This window comes from Podarcis erhardii, assembly GCF_964252035.2.
Source record: "Podarcis erhardii genome assembly, chromosome: 9".
Lineage (NCBI taxonomy): Eukaryota > Metazoa > Chordata > Lepidosauria > Squamata > Lacertidae > Podarcis > Podarcis erhardii.
In genome coordinates this window covers 59,232,506-59,239,984 of record NC_138512.1, presented here as the reverse complement: position 1 = coordinate 59,239,984, position 7,479 = coordinate 59,232,506, and positions in this window count along the sequence as shown.

Here is a 7,479-nt window from a genome sequence, read left to right as displayed (position 1 = left end):
CCACATTTAAAAGCCCCTACGCATTCTGATCATGATTTGCTGGATAGGCAAAGCCATAGCAATGACCTCATTCACGTGAGAGCTAATTCAGGAACTGAAACTGAGCCGGCAGGGCATACAAATGACTTTATGAAATGATTTAAGGGTTTATGAAAAACACCAATACAGTCATCCGCCCATCTTTCAGCCAGGCAAGAAACAGATATGTCCACAGATGCTTCGGAGACTGATGTCATGCTAGGGCACCAGTCCCCTCCACCCCACTCCCACCTTGGGAATCAAGTATCCCATGCAGCAAGGTTCTACAGATGGAGCTGCTGGTTGTTTTTAAAGACTCAAAACCACAATCCAGGGTCTCCTTCCAGCCAACCATCTGCCACTACCATCCTTTTAAAACCACGTGGCCCTACCTCCCAAGCACAAGAGCCTTCTCATTTAATGACTGAGAAATGCTGCACCTCCTTATTTATATTTTTGGCTCCTTCAGGCATATCAACACTCTCAGCTCCTGGACTGGATCCATTCTGCATAAGCCTGGCAATGGTATAAAGCTTGCTCAGCGAGAGCAGTTTCCAGAATAGCACAACCTCTCAATGGTCAGGCATGAATGCAGCCCTTTCTGTAACCAGGTGGTTGGCACAATCCCTAAGAACATGGCTGCAAATAGCCTCTGTTTCCTCTAAGAGATCTAAGGAGCAACTCCCATGTGCAGACATGAGTGATTCATTTACACAATGACACAGGAAAACAGACTACCTTTCGATTTATGAATGGGCTATTCTTTTTTGTCAGAATGGTTCCCCCCCCCCTGCCAATTGCTCCCTGCTTTTATGTATTCACTCACTACATATATGCACACACGTATTACTTAGGGTTCAGCGTTTGGACATCATTAATATGCTTTCAAAAATGTTTCTTCAGTTCTTTATATTTGCCCATTACCTTTGAAGTGGGGGCCACCACAGCTTTTAAAAAGAAGCCAGTATGACAGATGAAATTTGGGTTCAAATCTGCTCAGTCATGAAGCTGACCTTGGTCACAGGGTGCCTTATTAGAGAAAAGTCTTGATTTTTAAAATGACCACCTATACCTGTTCCCTGGGAAAAAAAGCTTTGTTTTGTTTACATGTGGAACTGCCCCTACAATCAGAGTTCTGTACACTTAGCTGCCTGTCCACACAGCTATGTTCATCTGCGGTTTACTCAAGAGAAGCTGAAAATAAAGTGATGCCCTGGGCAACAGAAGCTTATTTCTCAGTTTTACAATGAGAATTGAGCAGAACTGATTTTGGTTTGAGGTGTGTGGTAGGGATGGGCAAATTTGTCAATTTCAGTTTCTCTTTTTTTAAAATCATAAATTCATACTCTCCACATTTCCACATGAATTTGTGAATTTTTTGTTTAAGTACGTGTGAAAATTCACCAGCATTTTGGTGTGAATTTTAACTGATGATCCTATTTCCCCTAATGTGAAGCATTTTCACGTGCTTTTTCATAATATGAACTTTTATACACACTTTAGCATACACATTTTTGCATATATTAGCTTGGCTGGTGGATTGCAGTGCAACATTTGGTGACCTGCCAGTTTCACAGGATGGCAGTGTTTCAGTTTATGTACTGTTTCGGAATGAGAGAATTAGGTAGGTCCACCTTTTAAATGCAAACTCAATTGCATCCCTCCCCCATCCCTAGAGGGCACACACACAAAAAGAGTAGGGAACTGGAGAAAAATGAGAGGCCTATCTTATTTCACCAGGCCAGTGTGTTATTGATTAAATGATATCCATGCCGGTTTTTGTTTTTGTTTAGTTAGCTTTATTTTCTCACAGCTTACACATGAACCACTTGCTGAAGTGCATAGAAACATAATGCATTTTCTTGGGCTTAAAGGTCAGAGATGTTGTATTACATGACATCAGCACAGGCAGTATTTTAAGAACACATACAAACAATATTTCCTTTAAAACCTATATTTTACATAGCAGAGCTATTATAGATCTTTTGCTTGTTACAGAACACTCTGGAGAAACAACAAATACTTGTGAAGGTGATGCGCAAAAGGTGGGATTTCAGATTTAGCTGAACAAAATACTTATTTCATATACTTATAAATACAACTTAAGTCTCTAAGTGATATACAAAACAGCAAATACAACATCTACATAGCAAGCAGTGAAACTGAAAAACTACAGTATAATACAATGCAATAAAAGAATAAAATCCCTGTGAAAAGCAGCGGTGGAGGAAGCCTCTCGGGCACCTGGGGTGGCGCACCCAGGGGTGGGGTGAACCACCAATAGGGGCTGGATGAACCGCCCATAGGGGTGGGACAAACTGCCTGTAGGGAGGGACAGGACAGGGGTGTGGCGCCCATAGGGATGGGTGTGCGGCGCCCAAAGCCCCGTCCCGTCCCGTCCCGTCCACTGTCTGCTGCTGCCTCCCCCCAGCTCTAGGGCAGCTGAGGCCCCGTGGCACGCCCCTTCCTGTCCCTATAGGCATCCCTATCGGCGTGGCGGCGATCCCTCCCCCCCGGGGCAATGGGCACGGCAGCAATCCACCCAGGGGGAATTTTGTCACCCCCTCAGGGATGACACTTGGGGCAGACAGCCCCCACCGCACCCTTCTTTTTCCAGAGAGCCAGTGTGGTGTAGTGGTTAAGAGCAGTGGACTCACAATCTGGGGAACCGGTTTCGCGTCTCCTCTCCTCCACAGGCAGCTGCTGGGTGACCTTGGGCCAGTCACACTTCTTTGAAGTCTCTCAGCTTCACTCACCTCACAGAGTATTTGTTGTGGGGGAGGAAGGGAAAGGAGAATGTTAGCTGCTTTGAGACTCCTTCGGGTAGTGATAAAGCGGGATATCAAATCCAAACTTCAACTTCTTCTTCGCCGCTGCCACTGGTGAAAAGCATAGCAGCACACTTAGAAAACATCCTAAGGGATGTTTGGAATCTCTTCCTCCTTCAGTCTCCTTCTTGCCAAGGCAGGCAGATCTTGATTCACAATATACATACAACACTCACCCAAATAACACACACACACAACAACCAAATGCTTACACCTATACAAATTGCAAGATACCCACCACTCATCCAGTTATCACCCACATCACCCTCACATATTCAGCAATACACACAAACACACCATCCTTTCCAATATCCTTTCAATACCTTTCTCTCATTCACCAAACTACTGTTGCCAGTCTTTCTCTTCACTCTAGTAAATATGAACATAGTGGTATAGTAGAAATGAGTGATCTATAGTCAGTGCTCCCCCCCAAAAAAAAAAATGTTTAGGGGTGCTCTCATTTTGACTCAATCACCATTTTATAGTTCAAATCAGGGAAAAATAAATACAGCACTGTAAATGGAGAAAAGTACAGTACAAAGATTTTCAAAATGTTTAGGGGTATGCGTACCCCTGCATCTCCCCTCCCCCCTGAAAAAAACACTGTCTATAGTAGTTCCAAAGCTATGATGTCTCTTGGGTGACCACTTATTCTGTCTGTTTTAATTCTCAGTAATTTTTACAGGGGTTTACACACACACAGCACCACACCCACTGGGAAAAAGGCATGTACAATGATGTACAAATCTATAGTGTAGATAGGGCCTATGCCTTGACTGGGCTGGGCGCACTTGCCTCAAGCAGAAAAATGTGTTTTCAATTATGGTAGCCACACCTCTGTAATGCCCTCACTAGAGAAATTTGCCTGACAATATCTCCATTTTTCCATGTAGCAGGCAAATAAAAACTTGCTATAAATAATCCCTTCAGTACTGGGTGATGGGATAGCAGAGTAGAAATGTATCAAAGAAACAAAGATAATTAAGACAATTATAGACATATCAAATGGTATAGTTTTTTTAAGATAAATATTTCTATCTAGCTGGAATCAGACAGGTGTCTAAAACAATGAAGCAGAGGTTTGTTTTCTTTGGCAAACAATCTCATAAGGAAAGAGAGAGGGAAAAGAGATTAATTTTATTTTTTCACATTTGTCATGGTAATCATATCTGCCATCATTTCACAAATATTTGTTGACAAGTTCATTGTTCTGAACTCAGCATATGGATTTTCCTGAAAGGACTATGGTACTGTGTAGGCAAAAACTGCCAAATCATTGTTAAAACATTATCTTAAAAATCCAGTGCTCATTTTAACGTTGCCTGAAGCACAATATTTTATAAATATGATCACATATTGAAAAAATATTATCCTACTCCCACATAACATCTGCAGTATCACAGAATTCTGTGTTTGTGTGCAACAATAATGCTTGTTATTTCTGCTGAAGTTCTCAATAGCAATAGAAAACTACAACATGGCTCATTTCTCATTCTCTGTGCTCCCACTCCAGTCTTTATCCTGCAATGGAAGGTTTTTTAAATGCCATATTTATTATATTCATAAACCATGTATTGGAGACCTTGATTTATTGCTCCATTTCTCATCACTTGACAACCCATAGTTGGAAAGGTTAACTGTCTCAATTGAACAACAAAATATAATCTGTGGTGTGATTGCTCATTTAGACATACAAGCTAATTCTTGCACCCATCCAGTGATAGACTTGCATGTGTGATGAGGATAAAGACACTTTCTTACTTTCTGTTTTGCCTCCAGTTCTCTCCCCCCACAACATAGAATTTTATTTTATTATGAAATAAGGTTGGTTTTTTTTAAAAAAAAATAGACAACAAAATAAGAAGCATATGCATTACAATAAGATCATGAAAGAACTACAAAGTAAAAGTTGCTGTGTTGGCTCATAAGAAAAGCACCAGTTAGGGCAATACCTTTATTTAAAGGTAAAGGTAAAGGACTCCTGACAGTTAAGTCCAGTCACAAACGACTCTGGGGTTGTGGCGCTCATCTTGCTTTACTGGCCAAGGGAGCCGATGTTTGTCCTCAGTTTTTCCAGGTTATGTGGCCAGCATGACTAACCCACTTCTGGTGAAACCAGAGCAGAGTACAGAAACGTCGTTTACCTTCCCGCCGGAGCGGTACTTATTTATCTACTTGCACTTTGATGTGCTTTCGAACTGCTAGCTTGGCAGGAGCAGGGACTGAGAAACAGGAGCTCACCCCGTCACGGGGATTTGAACCGCCGCCCTTCTGATCAGCAAGCCCAAGAGGCTCAGCGGTTTAGACCACAGTGCCACCCACGTCCCGCTTACCTTTATTTAGCTCACCCAAATGTCACAAAATAGTGTACTGGTTTTTTTTTAAATTCTCCAGAACTCTTCATCAAGCTAGATGGTAAACAAAGCAAGGGTGTGGAAGAGGAGGAAAAAAATCTGGTTAATGTTGAAGTTGTGGCCTCTGCATTTAGTCACAGCCTTAAGCTGGAATGTAAGAGGGAGTAGCAGACATTCAAAGGAGACTGTTCAGGGCTGTGCAGGTTTCAGGTTGCATCAAAGGTTGCTTCTGGGATGAAGGAACATGCACTGCTGGATCCTCCTGATTACTACCTATTGGATAAGAGGAGGACAGATTTCTATCAGGGGAAGGCCCATAGCTCAGTGGTAGAGCATCTGCTTTGTATGTACAAGGTACCAGGTTCAATTCCCAGCATCTCCAGGTAGAGCTTGGAGAAACCCCAGCCTGAAATCCATTGCCAGGCAATGTGGACAATACTGAGCTGGATTGACCAATGGTATAAGGCAGCTTCCTATTAGGCAGGAGTGGGAAATCTAACCAATGACTATGAATGCAGGTGTCAAGTTAGAAACAATGGGTTGATTTCATTGGGTCTACTCTGGCTAGAATAACCCAATGAACTTGTCAGTAAATATTTTTGAAATGATAGTAACTGTGATAACTTGAAAAAATAACATTTGTAATCTTCTCTCTCTCTCATTTCATTATTTGTTTCATTTATCTTATCACAATTAGGAGCTGTACAGAACTTCCCACCTTTTTATTCTTTTTCTGAGCAAAAATAGCCACAGTTTATTGTGAAGTTGGGTAAGAATGTATCAAAGGTTATAACTGCCTACAGGGAGATTTTGGATGAAAAAAATAGTTCCACTTATTTCCATTTCTGATATGAATAGGTAAGGACTTGTATAGATACTTTGCTGAGAAGTGTCATTTATTTCATCAAAAAGGATGCACAGGACTTGTAAATACAATTTTTAGACGTCCTGAAACTGCTAAAACTCACTGTGCAGTTGCTATTTCCTTGGGTATTTAATACAGGATCCACATTTACAATTGCATTTGTAAGAACTTAGTGAGGGTCACTCCAGTGCAGAATATCACAGATGTTATGAAACCCTGCCCAAAACAGAAGCTTTTTTTGACATTCCCCTTTTGGCTTGAGGACACATCCAGTTTTGCAGCTGCCCTGTAGAGCTTCATTTATACCAGGATTCAACTATGGCATATTTTTTTTTATAATGCCAGATCTCAACTCTGGAACATCTGAAGTATGAATAAATAAAACAGCCCCTGAGCAGATGAGAAATGTATTTCACTCGGCTCCAAGTAAATAGCTATAAAGAACCCCCTCATACCTGGGTTTAGAGAACCCAAATTTGGGGGCCTTGTCTAGAAAGTTTTGGACCTGTTGCAAAAGACAGTAACACAAAAGGCAAGTGATGGATCAGGAGAAGAAAAACATGCAAACTCAGACATCGGTTCTTTGTAGAATTACAGAGTTCTTATAACAGGCATGTCTAAAATCTGATCAGGGGGCCTAATCTGGCCTGCCAGTCGGTTTAATCTGGCCCCTGTGGCAGTTTATCTCCTGGGGTAAAATCCTAAAAGAAGGTAAACAACTTCAATCCTAAAAAAGGTCAATAACTTTGGGGGGAAATCCACAAAAAAGCTCAATTCTAAAAAAAAGGTCAACATCTTTGGTTGGCCCTCATGCATGTTCACTTCATCAAATCTGGCCCTCTTGGGGGGGGGAATTGGACATCCCTGTGACTTATATTGACCAGCTTGAATGAAAATTGTTCAGGGAGAGGAAGGGCCAAATAGAGCTAGTATCTCAGCCAAGCGAATGGGATGTGGCCCCTGCTGCCTCATTTGTGCCTCTGCTGCAGCCAGATAGAAGGGCTGCTGCTCAGGCGTGCCTACTCTAGGGGACCAAGATGTCTTCAGCCCCCTTAAAATTTTTTGGAAGGGGTTCAGGCCCCCTCAATGTTAAGGGGGTATAAGAGGCCAAGTGTAGAGTCCAGTTTCAGTGTCCGGCTACTCCAGAACGCTCAACCTCCTCCAGATGACGTGACATCAAACACACGCAATGTGCACCAGGCCCCCTCAATCTTGGGGCAACTTGGTGCCACTGCTGCCACCGCCAAAGGACAGTTGAGGGAAAGAAGGTGCCAAATGGATCTGGTACGTTTGCATGGCCAATGGAGGAAGCCAGTGTGGTGTTGTAGTTAAGAGTGGTAGACTCGTAATCTGGTGAACTGGGTTCGATTCCCCGCTCCTCCACATGCAGCTGCTGGGTGACCTTGGGCTAGTC